A 12,621-nucleotide genomic window follows, 5' to 3' on the forward strand; every position below is an offset into this window, starting at 1 on the left:
GACACTCTACTTACTGAGCCAATCAGCCAGGGCCACAGCTTGAGTTTTAAGCTACCAATATATCACCAGCACATAAATATTAATGTTTCTCAGAGTTCTCTTTCAGGTTTTCTCTTCTCTCTCCCTGCTCTCTCCGAATTGTGTTACACATTTGTAATTTTAGTCACGTTCATGTTCATTCCCAAATATTCCTAGCCGCTGTCGGTCTGTGGAACTCCAGCTCGTCTATTGATCACGGCCTGCTTAGATGCCTCATGAGCGCTAATACCCAACTCTCCCCAAATACTCTGAGCAGCAATATTAGTCATCCCATTTTTCAAGCTAGGGAGTTGGCATCATCTTCAGTTATTCACTTTCTCATTCAACCACATTCTGTCAATCACCAGGCCTATGATTTCTACCTCTCTAATGACTTTTAAAACAAGCAGTTTTTCACCATGTAACTAACACCTCTGTAATACCAATCAGCTCTTGCTTGGGGTGTTCTAATTACCTAACTGCCCTCCTTCCTTTCAGGCCTGTTACAGAAGCTAGTGACTTATTTTGACTTTAAAACAATTACTATAATTTCAAGAATCAGAAGTGCTTCATTTTTATTTTAATATAAATTAAATATTTATATCTATTTTAAATCATCTCCCTTCGAGTTGAAATTTAAGCCCCTTTAAATACCATTTACTATATAGAGCATTACATTCCTAGGAAAAAGTACCTTTTATTTCCCTTTTTAAGAAAGTGAACAGTCTGTTGCTATGGAATCCCAACCATGTTATTTCCTGAAATTATTAAGCTATGTATGTTATTCTTTACTTTCAAATATCCCTCACAGTTTCATTTCACAAGCTCCCTTGTTTATTTTATTTATTTTAGCAAGAATCAAATTATTCTTCTATTCCCACAGCAGTCATGAGAAAATCCAAAATTACCATCACAACAATTACCCTAGCTCCTCGAGCTTCTCCTCTAATGTAAAGCACAAGGAGATTTAGGGATCCTCAGACTCAAAGAGCTCCACACTGAGTGAGCAGTTGGACAAAGGGGGCCTTCCAGTTCTAGCTATTAACAAACTCCGTGGTTCCTTGATGGCACCTTTTTAAAATATTTACTGAACAGTTTCTGCAGTGCCAGGGACAGTTCTAGCTGTGGGACTACAGTGGTAAGCAAAACAGATGATCACTCAGGAAAACAAAAGAAGACAGTTCAAGGTTTTTGCTAAGACAACACAGATTCCTCCCCATTTACTACTGTTTATAATAATGGATGGTTGAATCTATAAGACTAAGAGCACCATGGGTGCAAAATATCCTCTGAGGAGATCCCTTCGCACCCTGACCCCCACTCAACTCATACCCACTGATCTCTCACAGTGCAATTTCCTCATTCCAGGGATGCCTGCCTTACTCCCACCTTATTTATATCCTGTCTTATTCAGGTTAGGCTGCTATAACACATATGCTATAGACCAGCGGTTCTCAACCTGTGGGTCGCGACCCCGGCGGGGGTCGAATGACCAAAACACAGGGGTCACCCGATGGCTTTAGGCGACCCCTGTGTTTTGGTCGTTCGACCCCCGCTGGGGTCACGACCCACGGGTTGAGAATCGCTGCTATAGACTGAGGGGCTTAAACAATAGAAATTGATTTCTCACAGTTCTGGATGCTGGGAAGTCCAAGATCAAGGGGTCAGCCAACTCAGTTCCCAGCGAGGAACCTTATCCTGGCTTGCGGAGGTATGCCTTCTTACCATATGAGAGAGAGGAAGCAAGCTCTCTTTTGGTTCTTCTTATAAGGACAATGACCCATCTCCCAAAGACCCCCCTTTCCAAATACCATCATATTGAGCAGGGGTCCCCAAACTACGGCCCGCGGGCCACATGCGGCCCCCTGAGGCCATTTATCCGCGCCCCCCCCCCCCCCCCGCACTTCCGGAAGGGACACCTCTTTCATTGGTGGTCAGTGAGAGGAGCATAGTTCCCATTGAAATACTGGTCAGTTTGTTGATTTAAATTTACTTGTTCTTTATTTTAAGTATTGTATTTGTTCCTGTTTTGTTTTTTTACTTTAAAATAAGATACGTGCAGTGTACATAGGGATTTGTTCATAGTTTTTTTTATAGTCTGGCCCTCCAATGGTCTGAGAGACAGTGAATTGGCCCCCTGTGTAAAAAGTTTGGGGACCCCTGATATTGAGGATTAGGGCTTCAACATGAACATTGAGGACTACGGTTTCAACGTATGAATTTTGGGGCTATGCAAACATGCGGTCCATATCATATTCCATGGATCCGGGGTCGTCTCCCTCAAATCTTATCTTCTCTGATGACCTGAGGCCACACAAACAGTCCTAACTCTCTCCTTTGGACTTTCCTCTATTCTCAGTGTGTTCATTCCTATACAGTCTTGTTTTGCAGAATACACAGAATCTGCATGCTGGCTTAAGTCCTCCAACTTAAAATTTAAGCACTCCAAGGGACGATGTCTTTGCCTTGTATTTTTTTTAACTCTCTTGAAGTGCTTCAGCACCTTACAAAATATTTGTTGGTTCATTAAGTCAGTCATAACTTGTCCATTGGACACAAGTGCCCAATGCTGAGGAGCACTCATTTGTGTATTTGAGAACCCTAAAAGCACACACACGCTTGCACGACATAAAAACTCTTAAGATTGGGATGAATTTAAGGAAAATGACAGTCTAAGTTTCTGAAAAGAAGGAATCACAAAACATTTAACTGAAATGCCAGCTTCTCATTGCTTGCATGCTCCTTTCTGTAACAGGAATGAGGTTAAGAGAGTCTGGCCAAGGCAAGGGCCTTGAACAGCTGTTTTGCTGAGTTAATGAGAAACCACCAAACACTCACAGCAGTTCGCATTTGCAGTTTGTAAACTTTTAAAACTGCTTTCCCGTCCTTTAGCATAATGTATCTCGTATGTTTCTTGCATAAGGGTATCTGTGTACTTGGAAAGAACTGGAGCTTGAAGTGCTTCTCTTCTCTACATTATTATTATGTCTAACAATTTTTTTTTTGTATTTTTCTGAAGCTAGAAACGGGGAGAGACAGTCAGACAGACTCCCGCATGCGCCCAACCAGGATCTACCTGGCACGCCCACCAGGGGGCAATGCTCTGCCCACCAGGGGGCAATGCTCTGCCCCTCTGGGGGTGTCGCTCTGTTGCGATCAGAGCCACTCTAGCGCCTGGGGCAGAGGCCAAGGAGCTATCCCCAGCGCCCGCCCGGGCCATCTTTGCTCCAATGGAGCCTCTGCTGTGGGAGGGGAAGAGAGAGACAGAGAGGAAGGAGAGGCGGAGGGGTGGAGAAGCAGATGGGTGCTTCCCCTGTGTGCCCTGGCCGGGAATCGAACCCGGGCCTTCTGCACACCAGGCCGATGCTCTACCACTGAGCCAACCGGCCAGGGCTCTAACAATTTTTTATAGATGGTCAGACCTTTTCTCACAAATGCGGAACAAATGAAGTGTTTAGGTCTTTCTGTGGAACAGGAAACTTTATCAAAGTGTTGAACAAAACAGAATATTAGACAAGAGTTTCACAGCTTTCAACACTGAGCTGTAAACCTGTTCCTGTATTAACAAAGGACATGTGTAATTTATTCTGTTGAACCAGTCATTGAGGACTTTAAGGAAAGTCTAGGTATTCTCAATATATGTGGGACAGTTAACATATAGGAGAATTATGTCATTCCAACATTCTCCTTTAAAGACTTTGTAGAAGCATCAGATCTCTTCCATCTTAAAAATATATGATTCATTTTGGGGTTTTTTTTTTCTTTTGAGGGAGGTTAAAGAAGGCAGTAGAAGGAGGAAGGGAAATAATATTATTTCAGACATGAGAAATGCCTGGATAAATTTTAATTTCACAGAAATGTATTTTAAAAAGCATTTTATAACTGGGATTGAAATAAATTGAAGTAAAAATAAAATACAATGTACTGCATGATCTGAAATTAAAAATAATTTAACAGCAGTAAGAAAGTAAATCCTGGCACCCTAGCCAGATAACTCAGCTGACTAGAGCATCGTTCTGAAGTGAAGTTTGCCAGTTCAATCCTCAGTCAGGGCACATAAAGGAACAGATCGATGTTCCTATCTCTTTCTTTATCCCTTCCTCTCTCGCTAAAATCAATAAATAAAAATTTTTTAAAAAGAAAAGAAAGTAAATCCTGGCAAGCAATTATCCGAAGATATTTAAAGAGAACTGACATATAAAAAATATTGGTATTTGTGAATGCCCAACATTCACTTGCTTTATGGCTTCTTGTCTATTTCAGCAGTAGTTAAAGCCAAGTCTTTGATGTTAGGTGCCCTTGGTAATACCTCAGATACTAACTACACTTTGGGGGATTCTACAAAGGTGCAAAATAGTAGCTCCCTCTTAAAAGATCTCCGTCTACAACAGGAGTCAGGAAACTTTTTGGCTGAGAGAGCCATGAACGCCACATATTTTAAAATATAATTCCATGAGAGCCATACAATGACCCATGTACATTACACATTATCCAATAAAAATTTGGTGTTGTCCTGGAGGACAGCTGTGATTGGTTCCAGCCACCCGCAACTATGAACATGAGTGGTAGGAAATGAATGGATTGTAATACATGAGAATGTTTTATATTTTTAACCTTATTATTTTTTTTATTAAAGATTTGTCTGCAAACCAGATGCAGCCATCAAAAGTGCCACATCTGGCTTGCAAGCCATAGGTTCCCGACCCCTAGTTTACAATGTCAGCACAAACCAGGACCCTCTCCAGAGGCCACACATTGTCCTATCAAAGGCTGCACAAACAACCTCTATGTCTAATTTCCTCATTCACAGTAATTAGAAATTTTTATCTCTAAGTCTCTAATCAGATCCTTCAGCCACAAGTAAAATAATGTGAAGTTTTGGCTTCAAAGGGGATTTCTATTTAGAAAAGATGTTTTCCTCCATACAATAAGGTCGAATGACACATGTGGACTGACTTGAATATTCCAAAAAAGATAATCCACAAAAATGTTTTTATGTTGACATGGGAAAAATCTAAGAAGGGTCTATTAGACCCCAATACTAAATGTAGCACCATTCATTCTGAGAAAGTTTTAAATTTAGAAACGCAACTCTTATCTGGAATATAGAAAGAGCTTACCACCCAGAACATATGAATTCAAAAGCATTTGGAGTTCGACAGATATCTAACATCTCAAACCCAAAAGCCACAGCTCCCTGATTCAAACTAGTTTTCACAGAACTTCAAGATACAGGAAACCTATATGAGAAACAAGATTTTACCAAGTGAGTGATAATAAAGAATAACTGGCCTGACCAGGTGGTGGCGCAGTGAAGAGAACATCAATCTGAGATGCTGAGGACTCAGGTTCAAAACCCCAAGGACGCTGGCTTGAACAAAGGCTGACCAGCTTGAGTGCGGGGTCTCTGGCTTGAACGTTGGATCATAGACATGACCCCATGGTTGCTGGCTTGAAGACCAAGGTTGCTGGCTTGAGCAAGGGGTAACTGGCTCTGCTGTAGCCCCCAGTCAAGGCACATATGAGAAAGCAATCCATGAACAACGAAGGTGCTGCAACTATGAGTTGATGCTTCTCATCTCTCTCCCTTCCTCTCTGTCCCTATCTCTCTCTTGCACGCACGTGAAAAATAATGGTTAATAAACTATACCCTTTAAAACATTTTTTAAGATGACATGCATATATCAGTCAGGATTCTAAGCTTTAAACAATTAAAAACAAACCCTAATTTAAGCAAAGAATGAATTTACTGGGAAGCTTACCAAATAACCCAAAGTTCTGGAGAACCAGGCATGGGGTTATGAGGCCAAACTTATGCTCCAAACTGGTCCAGTGTGGATACTGCTGCCGTTACTGAACATCCTGCGTCTTACTGATTTAGTTTTTAAGGAACAAATTAGATAATTCTGTTTATCAAAGTCTATCACACCTTTGATTGTAAGAAGCACACTGATTTAAGCAATATTAAAATGTTGGGAATATGTGAATCTTAGAATTGAGGGCTCTATATAGATTCTACAGTGTGCATCAGTTAGACCCCAAACTCACCACAGGCACCACCACCATGATCCCCGCACACAACCCAGGTCTCCTCTCTTTCTGCATCCACGCCCAGACTCTTGAGGTTGTGTCCTAGTTGAACAGGAGGCTAAAAAAGTTGGCATTTTTAGATTGTATAGTAGAAACAAAGAGATTCTGCTTTTTTCCCCTTCTGTGGAAAATTCTCCAGACACAACAGAGTTCAGATGCTGGGCAGCCAAAATAGAATGACAAATTTCCTCTATCGGGAGGTTTCAAAGAAACTCCCCCTTATGGTAAAAGTTTAGTTGCCTCAGCAGTTAAGACTAGAAACTTCAAACAATGTTTGAGAAGCACCAGAACAGGGAAACTCCCTAGGGCAGAATCCAAGCCCTTACAACCCAGCCCTTACAGACCACTCCAGTCCAGTTTCCGTCACTTCACCCTTTGTACACCCTACCATTCAGAGATGACAAATTAGGTGGCAGCCCTTCAGTTGCCATTATCACTCATGTCTTCATTCACAGTGTGTTCCCACAGAAGTCTTATCCCTACCCTGCAATTTTTCTCTACTTAAATTAAAATTTCCATTTCACAACTTGGACCAAAAATCACCTCTTGTGTGAACTCTTCCGTACAGCCTCATCTCTGTGATCCCTTAGCACTGTATCCATATTTCCATCACTAAAGGAAGAGGTGCCCACTCAATATCTGAACAAAGAGCTGAATTTATTGCTTGCTAAGCAAGGGAGAGCTGCACTTGAACAGACATTCTCCTCAAGCAAAGCAAAGAAAGGTTGTCTTACAAGGTTTAAAGACTCTTCAAGTTCAAGGCCTGGGAGACTTTCAAACGCTGAAATGCTTAGGCATTAGCTGACCTATTGGTGCAGAAGCAAAGCCGGAGTAAGAATGGGATTGACTGGCTGACTTGCAGGAAGTGCGTGCACTCGAGCTAAGCTGCCTGGCTTTACGACTGCAAGTACTGTCGGGGTGTGGGGGCTGCTGTGACTGACTTGCTAGCTTACAGAAGCATGGCTGACTGCAGCTATTGATCAACTTAAACAGGTATAAAACTGGTTCTGATGGATACTGGTAACCATGGTCACAAAACGATCAATCTTTGCCTAGAAGGATAGGAACTTTTCATTCTCACCATTATGACAATATATTAGGATATAATAAACATACTAATTAGCTAACATCTAATATTTACTGAGCTCTTAACTTAAGTTCCAGGTATTACAGTAAGTACTTTACAAGGATATCTCATTTAATCCTTGGAACAACTTTGCAGGGGGGCTGGGGGACAACTTTATCCATCATTTCACAGATGGGTAGCCTAGGGGCCTCACTGGGATCCAAGCACAAACAGAGTGACAACAGGGGCTGCCTCCCACCCAGTGCGCAGTAAGGACTCTGCTGATGGCTGCTGCCCCTGTCTTCCCAGTGATAACGCACTCACCCCAAGCACACGTATCAGATCTCCTTCCTCTTTCCTTTCTCTCTCTGTGCCCAGAGCTCTGCTGGTTGAGGGCCTCTCATGCAGAGGCACCCTCAATGTCCACTGTTACAGAAAGAACAAGAGGGTCCTGAGTCACACTATTCGTTCCAAACATGATCTGAAAGTCAAAAGCTCTGCATCTTGCCATCCAACCATGGCCAAAGTCAACTGTCAATGATTTCTGTGATTTTAAGAAAACGAGGCCTTAAGATAATATATTCCACTTGGTTTCTAATGATTTTGCAGCCAATTCTCCATCTTTGATGCAGCTAATAAGCCTACAAGGTTTGCCACTAACCTGCCTCAGTTTCCCTAAGGAGCCTAAAAACAAACAGAAATACCAGCTACAGAAAACTGACAACTGATTATGTTGCCACTTCCTGCTGGTGGGCATACACCCACACAGGCCTACCCCAATAGCCACTCCTAAAGGAAAGCTCTCTCAGATTGCCCGAAAGAATAAATCATATGAAACATACCAAACGGCATCCAAACCAAACACTTACCCGACAAAGGCCCTATTAATGACAAAGCTATGTCGTTAAAATATCTCTGTTTTCCTCCCATCACTCCTCAGTAAGTGCCAGGAAATCTTTCTGCAACGTATTCCTTTATTAAAAATCATATATTGTTCTTATCCCTTACAAAGAAGAGGAAGGTTTGATTCCTCCTTGTCCTGAGCCCTGTCAGGTCTTATCCTCCAAAGCCCTAAAATTATTCAAAATCTATGGTAACCTTTTTTGGTGTGTGTATTGAGGGACACACATATGCTTAATTCACCCCTCAAATTAATTTTTGATATAACCATAAGTAATACCTAGTAATGCCATTCAATTAACCATTCAGTATTTCTAGCCTTGAGCAAGTTACATAACAATACAAGACTGTGCACAGTTAACTATTGTTAACACAGTGCTGTATACTCGAAAGCTGCAGAAAATAGATTTTAAGCTTCTTAGCACAAACACACACACAAAAACAGTTAACTATGTGAGGTGATGAGTGTGTTAATTATCTTGATCTTGGCAATCTCTCCACAATACATATGTATACCAAATCATTACACTGTACACTTTAAACGTATACTATGACATTTGTCAATTATTCCTTGATAAAGTTAAAAAAAAGACAAGACTGTGTATGGCCATTACCATAAAAGTAATATTTTTATAATTATTACAGCTCTCCAAGCATGACAGCAAAGGTGTGAAGCAGGGCTACATCAGTAATATTGACAAGAACACCTGGGAAAGGTATTCTGGGTTTGAGGATGAAAGCCTTCAATTCATCCACAAGCCACATATAAAAACAGAGTTGATTGGCACAATGCTAAATAACTGCAGAAATATTGCATACTTTAGTGTACATCAGAATTTCCAATTCCTCAACTACTTCATGTAACGAACCACCTGGCCCCTTGCTCTACCCCTAGAAAAGGCCACTGACCATGGCCTGCACTGACGTTCAGCTCACCAGGATCTGCAGCGACTCCGTCTTCCGCCAAAGAGAGGAAGATCAGTGCACACAGCAACAGCTCCATCTTGCTGCAACTGCCACTCTGAAGTTTTACTCCATTGTCTCCCCTGTTCTTGTCCCCAGGACCCGACTCTGTACCCCATAATAGTAAGTGGATTGCCGTCATAATACTCTATACCAACAGGTCTCTGCCTTGCCAGTCTGCTTAGGGCCCCACCTCCTCCTGGTCTGGAATCCCACTCCGCTCTTGCTGGTTAACCTTAGAGTGTGGAGGAGCCAGCCCCCACAGTCTGACTTCTGGAAGCCCCTGAGCAGTAACAAAGTACCATCACTTGGTGGCTTCAGTTATCCCTAACAGCAGAAGTTTGTTCTCTCCCAGTTGTGGAGGCCAGAAGTCCAAAATCAAGGTGTCAGCAGGGCCACACTCACTCCAGTGGCTCTAGGGAAAAACCCTTTCTGCCTTTTCCAGGTCCGGGGGGTTCCTGAGGTTCTCTGGCTTGTGGTAGCAGAACTCCAGACTCCATTGTGTCTTCACATGGCTTTCTTCCTTGGGTATCCTCTGCCCTCTCTTCTTCTTATAAGAACACCAGGCATTGGCTTTTGGGCCCACCCTACACCCAGGATGATCTCTAAATTCTAACATGAATAATGTCTGTAACGACCATATTTACAAATAAGGTCACACTCCTCAACTAACACGATGGTAAACAGAGGCCCTGTCTGGCACACTCAGTCCAACATCACTAATGAAACACCATGTAACTGAAACTGGTTTGGTAAATCAAGTAAAACTGATGGACAGATTAGCCCAGAAAGGGATTATTAGTAAATCTGACAGTTCAGGAACTGAAAGAAGGCAAGGTCACTGTGTGCAGTCCAGGCCATCTTTGCAGTAGAATGTAGGTCCCCAAATCACTAAAGCTAAAAATGGTGATATTAAAATCATCCATTTTGAAATAAGGAGACAGATGATAACTTGTATGTGTGTTAAGACATACTCTTAAGTCTTGTTTGCAATGGAAAAACCTCCTTCTAAAGAACGCAACATTAAAAAGCTCTGAGATAAATCACATTTACTAATTAGCTCACAAGTAAGAGGAAGCCAAAATAAACTGACTTCAAAGTACCCTTGTCAAAAAAAAAAATGTTTTCAGAGTTATGGCATCGCAGTCAGACACTGTAATAAATTCTGGATGTGTCATTTCATAAATTGTAACCAAATGATGAAAATTTCATTGACAGGAAAATAAAATAATAGTACAATGACAGTGGCAGTTACTGCATTGTTTTTTATTTTAAAAAGCCTTTAAAAATGCATCTTCAAATGCTTTCATTATTTTGTGATCAGAATTTTATACCTGCTGCCCAGAGACTAGATGCCTGTCTTGTCCAGTGTGAGCTTCCTACTTCCTCCTTATCCTGATGCCTACTCTGAGCACACCCCAGGCCCTGCCTTGAGTTATTTACCTCTTGAAGGACCGTCTGCCTGGGCCTCTCACTTATCACTAAACTCTGGAAACCACAGACTGCATCTACTAGAGCAGAGTTCACCAGATTCCTCATGGCCCAGGGATGGCTCTAACATCCAGACTCTGATTCCTCCAGATGTCCCATCATATTAAGAACCAATACACTGCCTGGCTGGGCGGTGGCGCAGTGGATGGAGCGTCAGACTGGGATGCAGAGGACCCACGTTCGAGACCCTGAGATTGCCAGCTTGAGTGCAGGCTCATCTGGTTTGAGCAAAGCTCACCAGCTTGGACCCAAGGTTGCTGGCTCCAGCAAGGGGTTACTCGGTCTGCTGAAGGCCCACAGTCAAGGCACATATGAGAAAGCAATCAATGAACAACTAAGGTGTCGCAACAAAAAACTAATGATTGATGCTTCTCATCTCTCTGTTCCTGTCTGTCTGTCCCTATCTATCCCTCTCTCTGACTCTCTGTCTCTGTTTAAAAAAAAAAAAAAAAAAAAAGAACAAATACACTGACTTCCCAACTTCCCATCCTGTTTTTATTTAGCAAAAGTGGAGGTGGAATAGTTGGAAACTTAATAAGGTGTTAGGTTGGTTTTTTTTCTCTCTCTCTCAACTTCTATCCTGATGTTTCACATCAGGTAGAAATGGTATGGCTGTCAAAAGTCTTGATAAGTAACCAGTAAAAATGAAAATAAACAAAATTTTAAAAGGAGCTTTAAATGATTAGTATTAATTAACCTGAGAGCTGAATTAATTCAGTCTTTTGCTCAATCCTTCTATCTTTCAGAGAGAGTGAAATCTTGGTCTTCAGAAGGCCAGCTCTCCCAGTTTCAAAATCCAATGTCAGTTTTGATAGAGCTGAGAAGACAGCTGGCAACAGGGGGAGAGAAACTAATAGAGGAAAGATGTGATGCCTCCTATGGAGCCATAAGCACAGCATGCAATGATTTTCCCCTGGTAGTTTTAATCTGGTAGGTCATATCTTAGGTGTATCAGTATTTCATAGAATAAAACACACTATAAGCCAGACATTCACCACCACTACACTGGTAGATTGGTTAAGAGCACTTTAAACTGGACAGTATCGCTTTTGTTATTTAATGTTAGTTATAGCCTAAAAATATAAGGTTGGGATGACCTTTCCTACTGGATATTTCTATCACATAGCAACATTACCAAGACAAGCAATCATAACATTGTAGTTCAGTGAGTTAAGAAATATTCTAAAGAAGCAGAGTTGGACATCTTTGTTCTTGCAAGAAAGCCCCTAATTGTGGCTATAATTTATTAAGTAGTAAAGTTGCAGAGGGCTTAGCTATGAAGAAGAAAGAAGAAGAAGAAGAAAGAAGAAGGAAGAAGAAGAGAAGAAGAAAAGAAGAAGAAAAGGAAGAAGAAAGAAGAAGAAAGAAGAAGAAGAAGAAGGAAGAAGAAGGAAGAAGAAGGAAGAAGAAGGAAGAAGAAGGAAGAAGAAGGAGGAAGAAGAAGAAGAAGAAGAAGAAGTCTGACCAGGCAGTGGCGCAGTGGATAGAACATTGGACTGGGATACAAGGGACCCAGGTTCAAAACCCCGAGGTCACCAGCTTGAGCGTGGGCTCATCCGGTTTGAGCAAGGCTCACCAGCTTGAGCCAAGTTCGCTGGCTTGAGTGAGGGGTCACTCGGTCTGCTGTAGCCCCTCCCTCCCCTCCATCAAGGCACAGATGAGAAAGCAATCAACATACAACGAAGGTGCCACAACGAAGAATTGATGCTTCTCATCTCTCTCCCTTCCTGCCTGTCTGTTCCTGTCTGTCCCTCTCTCTGTCTCTCTCTCTCTGTCTCTATTACAAAAAAAAAAAAAAAGATTCATAACAAAACCAAGCTCAGGGCCTTGTTGTTTACAAAGACCAAGTTCCAAGTTTCATCATAACTCAAAAACCACCAGCTACCTGTGTCTGGAATCAACTACATAACAGAATTATACCTTAAATAGTAAAGCCACCCTTGCATATGACACTAGCGTCAGCCTAGAGCAGTAATTTTCAAGGTAACAATCTTCTGTCTGGCTTCTTATCTCCAGTAGGATTAATGCTCAGAACACAATGTTATTGTGTCTGGCATCGGTTAGTTATTCTGTGTTTGGTCATTTTAACACAG

At 41.8% G+C, this 12,621-nt stretch overlaps 1 protein-coding gene and 1 non-coding gene across 5 annotated transcripts in view; both read right to left on the reverse strand.

The window, feature by feature from the left end:
- FAM13C (family with sequence similarity 13 member C) overlaps positions 1-12,621 on the reverse strand; it is a 166,492-nt gene that overhangs the window by 123,473 nt on the left and 30,398 nt on the right. The gene's annotated exons all lie outside the window — the stretch shown is intronic.
- Positions 3,337-3,412, reverse strand: TRNAT-GGU (transfer RNA threonine (anticodon GGU)). The gene has a single exon. It is a non-coding gene; the product is annotated as a tRNA-Thr (tRNA).

Source organism: Saccopteryx bilineata, chromosome 9 (genome assembly GCF_036850765.1).
Source record: "Saccopteryx bilineata isolate mSacBil1 chromosome 9, mSacBil1_pri_phased_curated, whole genome shotgun sequence".
NCBI classification, from domain to species: Eukaryota; Metazoa; Chordata; class Mammalia; order Chiroptera; family Emballonuridae; genus Saccopteryx; species Saccopteryx bilineata.